Source organism: Alexandromys fortis, unplaced genomic scaffold, assembly GCF_014885135.2.
Source record: "Alexandromys fortis isolate MF-2015 unplaced genomic scaffold, M_Fortis_MF-2015_v1.1 scaffold_159, whole genome shotgun sequence".
NCBI classification, from domain to species: Eukaryota; Metazoa; Chordata; class Mammalia; order Rodentia; family Cricetidae; genus Alexandromys; species Alexandromys fortis.
In genome coordinates this window covers 3,275,226-3,293,371 of record NW_026068031.1, presented here as the reverse complement: position 1 = coordinate 3,293,371, position 18,146 = coordinate 3,275,226, and the positions used below count along the sequence as shown (strand labels likewise).

At 42.8% G+C, this 18,146-nt stretch overlaps 1 protein-coding gene across 5 annotated transcripts in view; it reads left to right on the top strand.

The window, feature by feature from the left end:
- Arel1 (apoptosis resistant E3 ubiquitin protein ligase 1) overlaps positions 1-18,146 on the top strand; it is a 50,357-nt gene that overhangs the window by 3,331 nt on the left and 28,880 nt on the right. For all 5 annotated transcript variants that reach the window (XM_050164571.1, XM_050164566.1, XM_050164569.1 and 2 more), the window contains exon 2: positions 15,354-15,668. The gene's annotated coding sequence lies outside the window, so the exon portion shown is untranslated. The remainder of the gene's footprint in view (positions 1-15,353; positions 15,669-18,146) is intronic.

Below are 18,146 nucleotides of genomic sequence, written 5' to 3'. Positions count from 1 at the left end.
GGTGTTGCATTGGTTTGTATGACACTTCAGAGGTATATTACTACTATGTATTTATTCACAGGGCATTTATTCAGAGCCCATTCTGTCCCAGACAGTATGCTAGCTACTCTAAAACACTCAGGCTCTATTGAAGAATGACTTGTAAATAGGTAAATATTATGGAATATGGTCAGCTAGAGGTATATAAATTCAAATATTTTGAAGAAATTATTGCACGTGTTCATCTTCCTGGAAGGGTCTTGGTTAGAGTATTGTATAATATTTAATTACTACAATCAACATAGCACGAATACCTGCTTCTGGCCTCCAAGGGTACCCAGGTATACAGGTAGGGCATATACATACATGCAGGTAAAACACTCACACATATAAAATAAAAATAAATACATATTTTTTTGCTGTTTGTTTTGAGACAGTGTCTTACTACATAACCCTGGCTGTCGTGGAACTCATCATGTAGTCCAGTTTGGTGTTTATCTCATAGAGGTCACACCAGGCTAAAGAAATATTTAAAAAAAAAAAAAGGAGGAAGAAGAATGTAGGGCCAGCTACATGGTTCAGTTGGTTGAAAGTGCTTGCTACACAAGCCTGACAACTTGAATTTGCCCCCTGGAACCCATAGTGGAAAGAGAACCGACTCCTGAAAATTGTCCTCTGACCTCTACACAGATGTGGCACATACACACTTCTGTACACACTGATAATAGCAATAACTAAATAAAGTATTAAAGTTACTCTAAAAAACAAGAGTGGACTGGAAAGTAAGGAGTGGATCATAATAGAGGCAGAAATTTTAGCCTTTAATATGTGTGTAACAATTGCAGTTCTACCCTGCAGGGCTGCATAGCTGGCCATTTGCCTGCCCTTTCATGCACAGTTAATAAAATAACAACTTCCTAGACTTATTGAGGGAGACGGCTTGTCAGATTCAGAGAATTACTGTAGAAATATTTCTGCTGTAGCCAAGTTCAGTAGTTCAGGGTTACCTGAACATAAAAGCTGCTATGAGATGGGAACATGGCAGCCTGTCCTCATTCTGTGGATCAACATGGAAGAGTTCATTTTATAGACAGGAAACCATCAGAATAAGAGGAAGTTGTAAATTGAACTAGTAATTTCTTTTCCTTTTAAAATACCCAAAATAAATTTGCTGTTGATTTAGACATATTGTTAACTCTAAAATTTTTGAAAGTTCTTAATTGTTCTGAGCTGGACAGGGCTCCAGAAAATGGTCCCAGGAAGTATATTGAAAGAGGAAGCCAAGAGAAATAAATCTGACACCAGGTGTGGTGGTGTGTGTCTGCGATCTCAGTCAATACTGAAAGGAGGATCGAGAGTTCGAGGCAGCTTGTGTTACAGAGTGAGAGCATGTCTCAAAAAGACAATAAAACCCTGACAGATGGAAGGAGCAAGTGGGTTTGAACTCACCCAGTGCCCAGTTATGGGCAGTTGCTCTCTGCGCTGCATTTTGGCAATGGTTCGTTTCTCGTCACCTGGAACTCAGCCACTTGTCAGTACAATAACCATCACTTGGAGAAGTGAAAATGAACGGGAGGAACCAGTTTAGGAAATGTTTAAAGCTTTAAACAAAGGGATGTATTATATACACGTTTGTCAATATGACTGTATATACGTGTAAACACCATTGCCCACAGAGGCCAGAGGAGGGCATCAGATCCCCTTGAACTGGAGTTACAGGAGGCGGTGAGCCACCTGGCCTAGGTGCTGGCAACCAAACTTGGATCCTTGGTGGGAGGAGTGCTTGCCTTAACTGCTGAGCCCTCTCTCCAGCCCCACAGGTAAAGCTTATCTCCTTGGGCAAATGTTCCCCGAACTCCTGTCACCTCCCCATTACTGTTAGGAGTTTTGCCACGCACATGCAGGATTTCTGAACCCCAGTTTCTTCTATGTCCTGACTTGTGAACATGAGCAGTAGTCCCCTTGCCGTAGCCACGGGGACTTAAAGGGGAGAAGCTCTTTTTCTAGGAATCCATCTAAAACAGTATCATATAGTGTCATTTTGTACTGGGAAAATACTGCCTGGGCAGTTCTTTCTAGATATTACTGATTCCATTCCATTTCTCTCTTTGTAGCCCCGTTCTGACACGTGTTAACATCTAGTGAAGTTGCCTTAATAGTTAGTGATGAAGGATGTCAGGCTAAGATTGAAAAATCATATTTTCAGCCAAACATGAAGACATATTGTCTGTAATCCAGACAATAGTCTCAACCTGGTGTGTGTGTGTGTGTGGGGGGGGGAGTCACACATCAGATATCCTGCATATCAGATATTTATATTATGACTCATAACTGACAAAAATTACAGCAATGAAAATAATTTTATGGTTATGAGGAACTGTATTATAGGGTTACAGCATTAGGGAGGTTAGAACCACTGCTATAATCCCATCCGTTGGATGGTAGATGAAGGAGAATCAGCAGGTAGAGGCCAGCCTTAACTTAGCTACGTGAGTCCTTGTCTTAAAACATCAAACAGACTGTCTGAGTGGAAGGCTTAGTTGTTAAAGTTTTTAGGACTTGTGTCCAGACCCTCAGCACCCATGTAAAGAGTTGGATGTGGCAACACTGGTCTGTGATTCCAGCCACAAGGAGGCAGAGACAGGAGGACAGGTACACTTGATGGCCAGCTAATCTAGCAGAATCATTGGGTGTCAGGTTTGTGAGAGGTCTTCCCTAGTAGGGGTGGGGAAGGAAGCAGCCACCAAGGAAGACATGGCATTTTACCTTTAGCCTCCACAGGCACACACACACACACACACACACACACACACACACACACACACACACAGGACAAAGAGCAAAGTTATATTTTCAGGCTTCTCCTTATGGGTCATGTCTGTAATCTCCAGACTTGGGAGGGAGTCTAGAGGACTGGAATTTGGAATCCAGCCTGTTCCATACCATGAGTTGCATGAAAGATAGCTTGGGCTATCTTTCAAAATAAACTCAAAATAATTTTATTTATTTGAATAAAGTGGTGAATACCAAGAAAGGAAACCACACAAAGTCCCCGTGGGTCAATAATTTTAGAAGCTTGTTTTCTGTACTTGGGGAGAAAGGATATGACGGTGTAGACAGGCCAGTTTTCTCTCTCATTTTTCTTTAGCTGTCCCACAGTACAAAGAGAGCAGCGACAGTCATTGCTTGTTCTCTGTGTTTCATTCTGTTGGCTTTGATGCTGTTTTCCTACTCCATCTGAACAGGGCTCAGAGTGATTAACAAGCTAGTCCATACGGAAGTGGAATGCATCCAAGCTCTCTTTTTGTGTTTGCTACTTACTTAATTTTGACTCTGAGAAACTCTGGATCTACACCTTTGCCAGAAGAGGGCATCAGATCCCACTATAGATGGTTGTGAGCTACCATGTGGTAGCTGGGAATTGAACTCAGGACCTCTGGAAGAACAACCAGTGCTCTTAACCACCAAGCCATCTCTCCAGCCCCGAAACTGTCTTGTTTTAAAGAAAATGATACGAAGAGACTTTAAATAGAATAAATGGATGTAGATTGCTTTGGTTCTGGTCATCTTAACTTTTATAAGATCAAATTTTAAATTAACTGGTGAGGTATGCGGCTTTCTCCAGCTTCCTACAGGCAAGATTGACTTGAACTAGAGAGAATGATCTGGAATCTTCTCTTTCACATCAGGATGGCATGCATGTTCCTTCCAGGCCATGTCCCAGGGTGTCTGTTCCAGGTTCTAGAACTCGTCATCAGAAGCAAATTCAGATCAGTAGAGATTTGGGGTTGATCTGAAGACAGTGCAGGAACAAAAACCTTGGCTCCATTTAGCTATGCCACTCATTAGGTGGAAGGAGAAATCTGTTAAATGACAAGTCTTCTGGATTCAGACATGGCCCCTAACTTGAGTAGTGCTTAGTAGTGTGGGAGGACTCTGAGCGAAACAAAGAGATGATAAACCTGGATAGTTAGGAGAAAAGTGGAATGCAGAGTTTTAGTGAAATCTTGTTAACATTTTTGACAAGAGATTTTTTTCTTATGAAACTTTAATATAAACTTTAGAAGAAAACAGGAAAAAAGGCTTTGTGATCTTGACTTAGGCAAAGACTTTAAAAATATAGAACACAGGAAACAGCTGAAGAAATGGCTCAGTGGTTAAGAACACTTTCTGTTTTTGCAGAGTTCAAGTCCCACTACCTAGTCATGCAGTTCATGTCTCTAACTCCAGCTCCAGGACATCCAACACGCTTTTCTGGCTACAGGCAGGAGCGAGGACACACACCCACCCACACACAATGTAAAATAAAAAGAAATAAACTTCAAAAGAAAAAATTGATAAATTGGATTTCATCAACGTTGGAAGTGTTTACTCTTAAAAAGTTTAGTTTCCAATAGGCATGGGCACATGCTTTTTGTCCCAGCACTGGAGGCAGAGGAAGGCAGATTTCCCTGAGTTCAAGGCCAGCCTGGTCTATAAAGTGAGTTCCAGGATAGCTAGGGTTGTTACACAGAGAAACCCTGTCTCAGGGAAAAAGAAAAGAAAAGTTGAGTTCCTATTAAGAAAATGAAAAGGAGAGCTAGAGAGATGGCTTACAGTTAAGAGCATTGACTGCTTTTCCAGAGGACCTGAGTTCAGTTCCCAGCACCCATGTTGAGCAGCTCACAGCATCTCAACTTCAGGTCTGGGAACTCTGACACTTCTATCTTTTACAGACACCACACACATAGCACACACACACACACACACACGCTAAAGAAAATAAAGCAAAGAGCAAGCCACAGGAAATACTTGGCACGTGTCTATCAGATGTCTAATAAGGGGCTTTCATGGAGAGCCTATAAAGAACTGAGGCTCAGTGGCAAGAAGACAAAATATTGGAACAGACATTTACCAGAGAAGCTATGCAATAGCTAATGCATATCTGAAAAGATGCTCAGAATTCTTAGCCCTTGGAAAAATGCAGATTAAGCCAGGTGTAGTAGCATAAACTTTTAATCCCAGCATGTGGGAGGCAGAGGCAAGCAGATCTCTGTGAGTTCGAGGCCAGCCAGGACTACTCAGTGAACTCCAGGAGTTGGGGGTACTGTGAGAAGTGCCAAGTGTTGGTGGAAGTACAGCTAGACCTCTGATGCGTTGCTCTAAATGTAAAGTAATGCAGCTGCCTGGGAAAGCAGCTTGGCAGTCAGTGCTGGAAATGTGCTGCCCATATGAACTAGCAGTTCCACTCCAGGTGTTTACTTCAGAGAAATACAAACACTTATGCTGGAAGATTCATTGCAGCTTTATGCATAACAGCACTAAGTTGGATATAGTCCAAATGTTCATATGCTGGATGGATAAACAACTTGTACTTTGTCATTAAAAGAGACCCAGTAATCAGGAATGAACTACTTACTGATGTAAGTAGAAGCATGAGTGAATCTAAAAACTGGTGTGTTTGGAGCTGGAGAGACGGCACTGACTGGTCTTCTATTCCCGGCACCCACATGTCATCTCATAAGTGCCTGTAACTCCAGTTCCAGGGGCTTTATACTCTCTCCTGGCCCCTGTAGGTCAAAACACTCATAAAGTAAGATTTAAAAATCTTAAAATTTGGAGTGGATCTACCTTTATACCCAAAATACTAATCAACATGCCCTCCACCTTTTTGAGACAAGCTCTCTGTAATCAAGACTGGCCTCAGATTCCTTGTCTTAAGTGACCCTTTTGTTTGGTTAGATTGATTTTCTTGAAGTTCAATTAGCCTGTCCCTGCGCTTGCTTTTCACGGTGGTCTTTTGCATGTCCGGTGTCTCTGGGGTGTTGCGCTGGTCTATACCTTGAGATACCTGTTTGTTTCCATTTGTTTCGTGCATGTCTCCTGTATATCCTATCAGGGCACAGATGTGGCATGCTCCTCTGTACTTATTAACTCTCCTTCTCTTTGCCCTCCCTCCTTCATTCACAACGTTCCTCTAGGCTCCCAAGGTCAGAAAATCAACATTGGTGCTTAACTTTTCCCCCTTGTTTTTTTCTCACCTCACAGACCATCGTCCTGTTGCTTCTAAGAACGTAAAGAACGCTCTAACCTCCATTTCATGACTAGAGTTTGACTAGTTTAATTATTTCTCCTTTTCAGCTTTTCTCTTTTCCTCCTTTATTTATTTATTTGGTGGCATGGGGGCTGAATCTAGAACCTCGTGTGTGTGAGATAGGCGCTCAACCACTGAACATGATGTCTCCAACCACCCCACTTTTTATTAGGTTTTTGAACTTTTTATTTGAGACAGAAATTTGCAAATTCATGCTGGCCTTTGAAGCCTTGAACTTTTGATCATTTTGTCTCTGCGTCTGCCACCAGGCTTCGTTTACTTCTTGGGAGCTGAGGGAATATAGAATCTTATTATCTGTCTAGCTCAGGGTAACCTCAGACTTGATTCTCCTATCTCAGCCTCCTGAGTGCAGCACTGCCATGGGTTCTCTGATCTTGTCTCTCAGTCAAAAGTCTGTCTTGTTCTTCCTTGTTTACCTCCTAAAAATCTTCTTTCTCATTTGGTTTAAAAAGAATAACATCTTAGAATATTTTTTTTGCTGTTTAAAATCTAAAATGAAGTAATATTTCTTTTTTGTTTTTCGAGACAGGGTTTCTTTGGCTTTGGAGCCTGTCCTGGAACTAGGTCTTGTAGACCAGGCTGGCCTCGAACTCACAGAGATCCGCCTGCCTCTGCCTCCTGAGTGCTGGAATTAAAGGCGTGCGCCACCACCGCCCCGCAATGTAATATTTCTTTAAAATGCAAATTAAATATATCATCTGTGCTCTCATTCTACTCATCTCCCAAATACTCTTCTCCCTGGCCAGGGACTGGTGATTCTTTTATACATCAGAGTTCCTGGTTAATGTCATGGATTTGGAATCAAATTGTTTGACTCTTTAAGCTATCAAGTAGATGGCTTTATCAACATTATTGTAGCTCTTTATGCCTCTGTTTCCTGATCTAGTAGAGTTTATAATATATGTGCCTAACGTGGTTGCTGTTAGGGTTGATGATAGAATGCAGATGAAGTGCTTTACCTGGCTCCCAGGACGTTCTCAGCAAGGTAGACTCCTGTTATCGTCATCCCTGAGAGAGTCCCAGTGCATTCAGTCTTTTGGGTGGTTGCTATGATTGTTCCCACGTGGAATCTCTCTAGAAAACCAGTTACTCCCTTGTGTAGAGTGTAGCCTTCTTCCTTGCTTACTGGAGCTGCTGCGGCCTGACATAAACCACTCTCTTGGCAACCCAACAGCCTTGGCCACCTGGGTCGGGGGTGTCCATTCTCAGTCTTTCTGTCCCTGTAGTCCAAGGCTTGCTCTTATGGAGCAGCTGAAGTTCTTCTCTTCTCAGTATGTCTCCACTTTACAACAAAGGAAGGGCAGCTGACTACTCCAGGACCATCAGTGATGAGATTCCTTGCCATTATTCGAGACTGTATTTAGAAGCAGACTTTTTCCCTGGTGGCCATTCCATTACCTGTCTCTAGGATGTCCCACGCACACTTACCTTTACCTGTCTCTAGGATGTCCCATGCACACTTACCTTTACCTGTCTCTAGGATGTCCCACGCACACTTACCTTTACCTGTCTCTAGGATGTCCCACGCACACCACTCCTTACCTTTGCAAGTATTTACTCATTCTTTAAATTTTTTTTGTTTTTTAATTATGTGTATATTTGTGTGTTTGGAGGGTGGTGTCCTTGAAAGTGCAGAGGCCAGGAGATGTAGTCAGAACTTCTGTAGGTGGGATTATAGCAGGTTATGAGCTGCTTGATGGGGTGCTAGAAACCAAACTCTGGTCCTCTGCAGGAATAGTACACACTTTTAACCACTGAGCCCGCCCATCGCCCTTGTTCTTAGTTAATCGACTCCATTGCCTCTATTATGAAGACGTGTTCTGTCTCTTAAGGCAAGGTTGCCTCTCTTTCCTTGTCCTCCACGCTTTGTTTATTTCTCTGTCACCACACTTAGTACATTATATTGTCTATCTTCCACATTGAATCAAGTGCATCAAGGTTAACAAAGCCCCTGTCTTTCCACCCTTCCCTGAGGGACCATTACTGGTTGCTGGCCAAGGGAGAGCCATTTTCTTCACCGATACAGCAACTACTAATTTGCGCACACTGCAGTGGATAGCCCCTTACTCATTCTCTTGCAGGCAACTTAATTAAATTCAGTGGGTCACAGAAGTCAACAGCAACAAAAGACATGACAGTAGAAGGGATTACTGGCTGGGAAGAAGCAAGGGTTCAGCAGGAATGGGAGGGGAAAGAGAGGATAGTAGGGGGCAAAAAATGACCAAATGCATTCTATACATTTATGCACCTATCAGATGATTTGATTTAGAAAAAAAAAAAAGAAAAGCATTATGTCTTGCTTGAGCAGCATAGCACGTTTTAGGCCAGTCTGAGTACGTGGCTAAGGCACTTAAACAAAAACAAAAACAAGGGCAGGGAGTTAGTTTTCTTTTAGAACCTTGTATAGTATCCATGGAGTTTGCTCTATGGTAGGACCTTGTGTAGTATGTTTGAGGCCTTGAGCTTGACTCCAAACACAAAAAGGAAGAAGAAAAGAAAAAAGAAACAAGGATGAAGATGTAGGGGAATCCTGTCTTATTTATCTTGTGCCTGGACCTCAGCTTTTAGCAGGTAGTCTGACAGATCAAGAAATATATAATGAAGAAGAGGAAGTCATGCAGAGGAACCAAGGGTGTTTGTTGGTTGTCAGTGAATTGCTTATTGAAGTGTTCTTGTAGTTTTAGAAAACAATTCTAACCAATGGAGAAATATAGCTCTAGGGATGGGAAAACAGCAGCAAACTGTGTGCCAGGCAGTAGTGGGTGGTGACCACAGTTCATGGGAGGTGAGTGCTCTTCAGGCTTTTATACAAGAGCTTTAAGGCCCATGGCAGGGGCAGCAGCTGGTGGTGCAGCGCCAAGGAACCTTTTGGTCTTAAGTATGTACAGCTGTTTTGAACATCATGTTTTAGCTTTAGAAATTCATGGAACTTTGGTGTTCTGTGTTCTTATCTGTATCTAGAACATGAAAATGCTTCTTGTCTGATAACGTTGTCCTCCATTAAGAGAGATGCTGCAAGACATGTGTCACTTGTCCTCTGGGCTTTGGCATGCTCTGCATGCCCCAGTGCCCAGATCTGAGAGATAAGGATTGGGGTTTAGTATAGTATGGCAGCACACCAGCTTTCTGTGACTTGGGGGATTACCCACTAAGAAGTATTGTGTCATGGGACAGAGAAGGGTGAGTTCATCTTGCTCTGATTGACTGGGCAGTTCCTGGAAGGCTGCAGTCAGTTGGAGGCACCTCATTACAAGAGTGCTGGGGACCAGTTGGAGAGAGTTCACAGGAGACCCACAGGAATGCTTGAAAGACTGAAGAGGCTGACTGATGAGGAAAGAATATAAATGAAAACCGTATAACTTGGCTGAACTAAGACAGCAGAAGTATACAACTGTATAAATATCTCAAGAATATAAACTTGATTGGGGAGGGTAACTCTTTATGGTGGGGTTTGGGATGGGGAGAAAAAAAATGCCACAGTAAAATTAAGGCAGCATATTATAAACCAACAGTTCAAACCATATGGTAGGATACTTTATTTCGGGGAATTTTCTTAGACCACTCTACCCTATGGACATTGTCCCAGCTGAATTTTTTTTTAAACGTTGGAGAATAAGTCTGAGAAATACATTTTTCTTTTTTTCTTTTCTTTTCTCTCTCTCTCTCTCTCTCTCTTCCTTTCTTTCTTTTTTTGAGACAGGGTTTCTCTGTAACTTTGGAGCCTGTCCTGGAACTAGATCTTGTAGACCAGGTTGGCCTCAAACTCACAGAGATCCGCCTGCCTCTGCCTCCCGAGTGCTGGGATTAAAGGCGTGTGCCACTACTGCCTAACGAAATACATTTTTCTTATTTTCTGCCTTGTTTTATTGAAACCAGTCAATGATAATTGAACTCTTGGTTGTTGCCGCTGTCTCCAAATATACCTGAAGTGGACCTTTACATGAGTGTTTTCTTACTTTCTTAGAATAGCATTTTGAGAACTGGAAAGATGGCTCAGTGGTTAAGAGCACTTGCTGCTCTTGAAGAGGACCTGGGTTAGGTTCCCAGCACCCGGCTGATGGCTCACAACATTTATAATTCCAGTTCCAGAGGATTCAATGCCCTCTCCTGACCTTCACCAAGCATACACAAGTTGTGCATCCACTCAAACACACGAAATAAATAAATCTTTAGAAAGTGTTCCAGTAGCATGTTTTAGATTTATTTATTTATTTATTATGTATACAACATTCCTTCCATGTATGCTTGCATGCCAGAAGAGGGCACCAGATCTCATTCTAGATGGCTGTGAGCCACCATGTGGTTGCTGGGAATTGAATTTAGGACCTCTGGAGGAGCAGTCAGTGCGCTTAACCTCTGAGCCATCTCTCCAGCCCTCCAGTAGCATTTTTTTTTTTTCGAGACAGGGTTTCTCTGTGGCTTTGGAGCCTGTCCTGGCCCTAGCTCTGTAGACCAGGCTGGTCTCGAACTCACAGAGATCCGCCTGCCTCTGCCTCCCGTGTGCTGGGATTAAAGGCGTGCGCCACCATTGCCCGGCCCAGTAGCATTTTTTAAGATTTATTTTCTTTATTATGTATACAGTGTTCTGCTGGTTTGCATGCTTGCACATCAGAAGAGGGCAACAGATCTCATTATAAATAGTTGTGATCCACCATGTGGTTGCTGGGAATTGAACTCAGGACCTCTGGGAGAGCAGCCCGTGTATCTTAACCTCTGAGCCATCTCTGCAGCCCTCCAGTAGCATTTTGAAAGCAGACTGAGTCATTAGTATGTATTAATTAATTGTAGGGACAGTAATGTGTTTGATCCTTCAGATACTGTATTTAAAAAATCCTCTTGCTTAGCCCTTTGGAAATGACTGAATAAAATTCCTAGTTATCCTATGACTATAGACATGAAACTTTTAAGTCAGAATTAAAATAAGAGCCAGGAATGATTGGGAAGTGGAGACCAGAGGATGATGAGTTTCAGGCTAGCCTGTACTACATATTGAGAGCTTGATTAACCCATGAGAGGGAAGAATTGAAATGAGAAATCTTTGCATAGTTTTCTGAGCTTTCCAGCTCTCTTCCCAGAAAAGGCGGTAGTAGAATGGGAAGAAAATAATTTTTATGCTTTTTTTTTTAATTTATTGTAGAAATGTATTCATATTTACAAGAGGCAGCTATGTAACTTTAAGCCCTTAGGACTGACAGTAGTGGCACAAGGCTGTAAAGCAGAGCTTTGGGAGCTGGGGCAAAAATGTTGGGAGTTCAAGGCAGCTGTGTGGAGAGATCCTATGTTATAAGGAGGGGGCTGCTTGTTGGTTCCTGGCTGCTTTGCTCTGAAAAAAAACACACAGAACCTATATTAATTAAATCACTGCTTGGCCCACTAGCTCTAGCTTCTTATTGGCTAACTCTTACATATTAATTTAACTCATTTCTATTAATCTGTATATCACCACATGGCTGTGGCTTACTGGCTAAAGTTCCATCTGGCTCTGGCTGGGCTACATGGCTTCTCTGACTCCACCTCCTTTCTCCCAGCATTCAGCTTAGTTTTCCCCACCTAGCTCTGTTCCCCTATAGCTCTGCTATAGGTCCAAAGCATTTCCTTTATTTATCAGTGATATTTACAGCATATAGAGGGGAATCCCACATCAGTCCTGTCTGAAAGCCAGTTATCTGTGGGCTTTGCCCCGAAGGTGAGATAATTTACACATATATCTTTTCTGCAGCTACTTGGCTCTGCCTTGCTGTGCAAAAACTGGGTGATAGACTGGCTATGTGAATGAATGAACTTGACCATCTTCGTTCTGTTTGTGTTTACAAAAAGATCAAATAAGTGAATCTGGTCTACAAATAAAAGTTTACTGACTCCTGCTTTAGTCTCTTGCATTTGAGAGCATAGTCTCTAGTACTGACAACGTAAGGATTACCTGTAAGCCTATTAGAACATGGGGAACCTTGGGCTGCCTGCTCTACAGTTGAGGCAGTGCTTCTGAAACACTGACTTGTGTAGAACTCAATTGAGGAGCTTGTAAGAGGGTACATACCCTGACAGCCCAGGGCTGGACACCTTATTTACAGTGGAAGGCAAAGGTGGCAAAGACACACTGTGACTCCCCAGGGAACTGCCACTCTTGCTGCTTTACTGTTATGTAAATAGAGCAGGCAGTGGTGGTGCAGCACTTGGGAGGTAGAGGCAGGCGGATCTCTGTGAGTTAGAGGCCCATCTGGTCTACAAGAGCTGGTTCCAGGACAGGCTCCAAAGCTACAGAGAAACCTTGTCTCGAAAAACAAAACAAAAAAAACCCTTATGTAAACAGATTATTATAATGCAGACTAATAAGTGCTGTAATAGAAATATCTTTGGTGTGTGAGTATCACAAAGGAGGTGATTGATTCTGTCTAACATGGGTAGAGGCCATGGTGAAGCCTGGGAGCTGGGCTGGAAAGGGGCATCAGCTTAGGTTGAGCCTTGATGCTCAATAGAGGTGCTGAGCTATTGAGATAAACTTATTCATAGTAGGGACAGATTATATTAGGAGTTACTTGGTTTAATAGCCAAGTAGCTGATTACAGAATTGAAGAGCCTCTAAAATCATAATAGAAATAAAACTTCAATATATTTTATCTTAACTTCTTTATGCCATTTCATTATTTGGAAAAAGGTAACTTAAACCCAGCAAGGTGGTGCTTGCCTGTAGACCCAGCACTGGAAGGTGGGAAAGTTCAGAGTCATCCTTGACTGTATAGTGAGTGAGGCCAAGCTGGGCTACATGAGACCTTATCTCCAAAAGAAAAAGAAAAGAAAACCCAAAAAGATAATTTGCCTATTCTCTGCTGCCCTGTTAAAGAAAATAGGTCCCCCATATTAAATGTTTTCCAGAAATAGAACATTTTATTAGTCTTTGTTTTATTAAAAAATTGGAAAACTGGGGCTGGAGAGATGGCTCAGTGGTTAAGAGTGTGTCATGTTTTTTCAGAGGATCTGAGTTCAGTCTCCAGTACCTATATTGGGCAGCTAGCTTACAGCTGCCTTTAATCCAGCTCCACAGGATCTGACCTCCTCTTCTGGCTTTTGCAGGCACCTGAACTTAAGTAAAATATTAAAAAAAAATAGTTTGATAAACCAGGTATAGTAGCACATATCTAAATCGCAGGGCTTGGGAAGTAAAGGCAAGATCAGGAGGTCAAGACCATCTTTGGCTACTGCTGAGTTTAGGGCCACTCTGAGCTGCATGAGAATCTATCAGCAGTTCTTAACCTGTGTGTGTATGCCCATGGACACCAGAAGAAGGTGCAGGATCCCCTGGACCTGGAGTTAGAAGTGGTTGCGAGCTGCCCCGTGCGGGTGCTGGGAACCGAAGTTAGGTCCTGTGCAAGGGCAGCAATCGTTCTTAAATAACTGAGGAACATCTCCAACCACCCTTTTAAAATCATTTCACAACTATATAATGCCATTTCTAAGATTGGGCTTGTATTGTATGAACAGTGTTGTGCTTGCTTTTTCATTTAATGTTTATTTGTGAGCATTTCCCAATCTGGTGTTTTTGCTACTCAAAAGATTCATTTTTAAATTATCATATAACGTTCTATCATGAGGATCTTTAATAGTTTACATAACTGTTCCCTTGTTTGTAGATCCTTTAAACTGGTTCCAATTGCTGGTTGACCCATGTTTTGGCTCATGTACTTGGCAAGTCTATCACCATGTGTTAAAATACATGCATGTACTTACTCATTTTTAATTATAAAAGTCTGCCAACTTATTTGATCTGCTGGCCTCCATTCCTTCTGTTCTGGTTTGTTTAGCAATCTGTATTTTCTCCCTTGGTTTCCCTTAGCAGAAAGATAGGAGAATGGTCACTAAAAATGTGGAATCTGGAACCAGACTGTCTGCTACTTTTTGTGAGCAACTGGGAAAACATACCTTGCTCTTTATGTCCTGGACTGTAAAATCAGGATGAATACTTCTGTATCTGTGTGTAAAGAGAACTGTGTCTGTGTTGTGAGTTTGGAAGTGCTGATAGTGGTTTGTGCCATTGGTGAGACGGTCTCTTTCCGTTTACTGGTTAATAACCTGTTTTCATTTGCTTTCTGGTAGCTCTTATATGTATACCCATAACCCCCTGTTTGCTACATCTGGTCCTTGAATGTCTTTGAGAATTATGAACTGACGTTAGTACCCTTCCATTACTTATAGGAGCAGATTTTTTTTTAAAAGATTTATTTATTTATTATGTACACAATATTCCTTCCATGTATGCTTGCATGCCAGAAGAGGGCACCAGATCTCACCCTAGATGGCGCGAGCCACCATGTTGTTGCTGGGAATTGAACTCAGGACCTCTGGAAGAGCAGTCAGTGCTCTTAACCTCTGAGCCATCTCTCCAGCCCTAGGAGCAGATTTTACAGCTTCTCACCCCCCTTTTGGTCTTGAACTCATGATCCTCCTGCCTTAGCCTCCCAAGTGCTGGGATTACAGGCATGCACCACTGCACCTAGCCAGATTTTTAAATTTTAGCAATATTTAAAATTTAAAAAAATTGTCATTTTTTAAAATGTGTATTTGGGTTTTGCCTGCACAAATGTCTGTGTGAGGATGTCAGATCCCTTGGAACTGGAGTTACAGACAGTTGTGAGCTGCCATGTGGGTGCTGGGAACTGAACCCAGGTCCTTTGGAAGAGCGGCCAATGTGGCCCGTCCTTTTAACAGCTGAGCCATCTCTCCAGCCCAGAATTGTTGTCTTTTATCATATCTTGGAACTGTGTGCATGGGCGCAAAGGAGGTAATCTGCAGAGGCAGACGGATCAGGTCCTACAGTTCTTCTTCTTTCCAGCTGAGTGTGGAGTCATCCCCATGCCTCTGCTGTGCGTCTCAGTTCTTGCCACACTCCTCCCACGCCGTGGCCCAGCCGCATTAAGCTGCAGCTAGGCATGAGGCTGTGATGAGGCTCTTTAAATCTGTACCCCCGCCCACCCCTACTGGAAGACAGCGTTTGAAGTGCTGGAGCTTCTGGGGAGTGACATGCTTGTAGGCGGATGAGGTTGCCCTTGTGGAGTTAGAGCAACTTCCGCATGGAGTTTCTGTTGGAAAGCCTAGTCAGAGGTGACCAACACTCAGTTACTCTCACTATATTGCTGCATGTTGTAGCTCCTCTGTTGCTGGTTGGTTTTTTCCTCCCGGGGGGGGGGGGGGGGGGGGGGGGGGGGGGNGGGGGGGGGGGGGGCGAGGGGTTGTGGAATCTCTTTCAGAAACAGAAACTTACTGCACATGCTCTTTTTCTTTATAGGAGGACCCTGCTGTACCAGAACATATGCATCTTCCGTGCTTGGTTTCATCTTACACTAGAGACATCCAGGGATGATACATTCTTGCCTTGTATTTTTTCACCTCAGAATTCAACCGCTTCAATGCAGAATCCTGACTCTTTGCTTACTGGGACACACATAACCTCAATGAACACCTTCTGGACTGGTCCTTTCTGGTGACTGTTTGGCTTTTTTTTTTTTTTTTCCTTGTACAAGTTAGAAGGCAAGTGAAAGGAGTAAAAGTTACCTGCTTTGGTGAATGACTTGGCTCTCAGAACATGGGCCCTCGTTTAAAGGTAAGTCTTGCTAAGTGCACTGTGTCAGAGACATAGGCAAGCCCCTTCCTACACGTCAGCTGACTGGAGAAGAGCAGGTTCACATTGTACAGTGGTTTATTGGCAGCAGCTGGCCAGGACAAACACAGGTTCTCTCATTGCAATCTGAATTACTAATGTTTACTCTCAGATCACACATCATACATCATGGAGTAAGCTTTCTTTCTTAGAGAAACACACACACACACATACGTGAGCGTGCGCGCACACACAGTAGTCAGACATTACAGAGTTAGGTGTCTTCCTCTTTATGAAGTTCAGGTGAGAGAGTTGTGCTCTCTTCTCAGTGCCTTTCTGGGTGTTTATAAACTCCTGTGTTTCCTAGTAAGACTCAAATCCACACAAGTGTTGCCATAGTCTAATTTACTTAGGTAAATTTCTGGGGTGGTACCCTTCCTACTTGAGGAATAAGTTATGTATCAGACTGTGCTGGTTGGTGGTGCTGGACACATTGTCGTTTTACATGCCCACCAAGGTACAGTCATCCTCCATCCACAAAACGGAGTTAATTGCTGCTAGTAAAATTGGGGAATTTCTTAGGCAGGCCACAGATTAGAAACCCACTGTTGAACAACATGGACTAACAGGACAGGGCACAGCCTGATCTCAACACTGAGGCAATAGGTTACAGTGAAACTCAGCTACTGGGGTGTCAAATGTGGACCAGTGACCCGATCCTCAGCCTCTGCAGTAGGAGATGCAGGGAAGAAGGGTGACAGTGAGCTTTGACTGGCTCTCCTAGAGCCATTTTTAATATAAAGAAGTTAATTCTTCATTTTTGAAAATGACACTTTTACAACTGATCTTCAAAAATGGGCTAAAATTTATTGGATGTTGCAAACTTTGGAATATGTGTTTCTGTCACCGTTTTAGCATTTCCTGAAGATAGGTATTTTCAAGCATTTCCTCCCTTTCCTGTGAGCTAAAGTGCTCTAGTATTAAACAACTCGCCTAGGATCCTGCAGTCAGCCAGTGATAGTCTCTGCTAGGTATCGGCGCTGCATTCCACTTTGTGTTGCCTTGCATGATTTTTACTTCAAAAGATAACAAAAAAGCTGTAGGAGTTTGTAGTTCTAATTTTAACTTTGCTGTGAGATTCCTTACAGTTAGATTGGGTGACCTTTTCTCTCTCTAATTGTTTATTTGTATTCTTAAATCCCCCCCCCAATACTTGACTCTTTCTGTGACTTCATTCTTTTTCATGATTCAGCATTACAGGTTCCAAGTTGGGGGCTTCAGTTGTGGACCTGAAACCTTAAACCACTGCGGGAGGGTCTTGGGTTTGCTTTTCTTCCTTTCTTCTTCTTCTTCTTCTTCTTCTTCTTCTTCTTCTTCTTCTTCTTCTTCTTCTTCTTCTTCTTCTTCTTCTTCTTCTTCCTCCTCCTCCTCCTCCTCCTCCTCCTCCTCCTCCTCCTCCTCCTCCTCTTCTTCTGGTTTTTTGTTTTTCAAGTTAGAATTTCTCTTTGTAGCCTTACCTGTTCTAGAACTTGCTCTGTAGACCAGGCTGGCCTTAAACTCACAGGGATCCACCTGCCTTTGCCTCCTGAGTGCTGGGATTAAAGGTGTGCACCACCATTGTGTGACTGAAAGTTTGTTTGTTTGTTTATTTATTTATTATGTATACAGTATTCTGTCTACATATATCCTTTAGGTCAGGAGAGGGCACCAGATCTCATTACAGATGGTTGTGAGCCACCATGTGGTTGCTGGGAATTGAACTCAGGACCTCTAGAAGAGCAGTCAGTGCTCCTAACCTCTGAGCCACCTCTCCAGCCCGAAAGTTTACTTTTCTAAATCTAGTCTTTTTGTTGTTTGTTTGCTTTACCTGTGAAATGAGAATAATAGTGTTTATCTTGTGATTGCAGTAAGGGCACTTAGGATAAGATATGTAAAGCCCATTGGGCAATGGCTAGTCTGAGTACTTAGTACTAGAGAAGCCCTCATTCACTGGGACACGTCCAACCTTTCAGTATTGACACAACCTGGTCATTTACAAAGGTCATACTCTAGAACTTTGCAATTGAGTTAATAAAGAAAAATCTCATAATGCTTATGTAAATTACAGTTTTTGTGTTGGGGCAAATTCAGAGCTATCTTGGGCTGCATGTGTCCCACAAGCTGCAGGCTATACAGGAGTTATTAGTTTAATGGTTCTCCTGTTACTCCCTGAGCTTAGAGTGTCAGTTTGTAAGACCTTGTAAGGGCAAGGATACTGTAGAGAGGAATGTCAGCTAGCTCAGGGGAGTAAGTTGTGTTGGGCAGTGTGCTCACCTGTGTTAGAGTGGAAAGGTTCCAGGGTTGTGCGCGTAGAGCGGGAGCAGCAGAAAGTGGAGGGAGCCGTGGACACGGACTGCTGTAGAAAAGTAGTGTGTGTGTGTGTGAGAGAGAGAGAGAGAGAGAGAGAGAGAGAGAGAGAGAGAGAGAGAGAGAGAGAGAGAG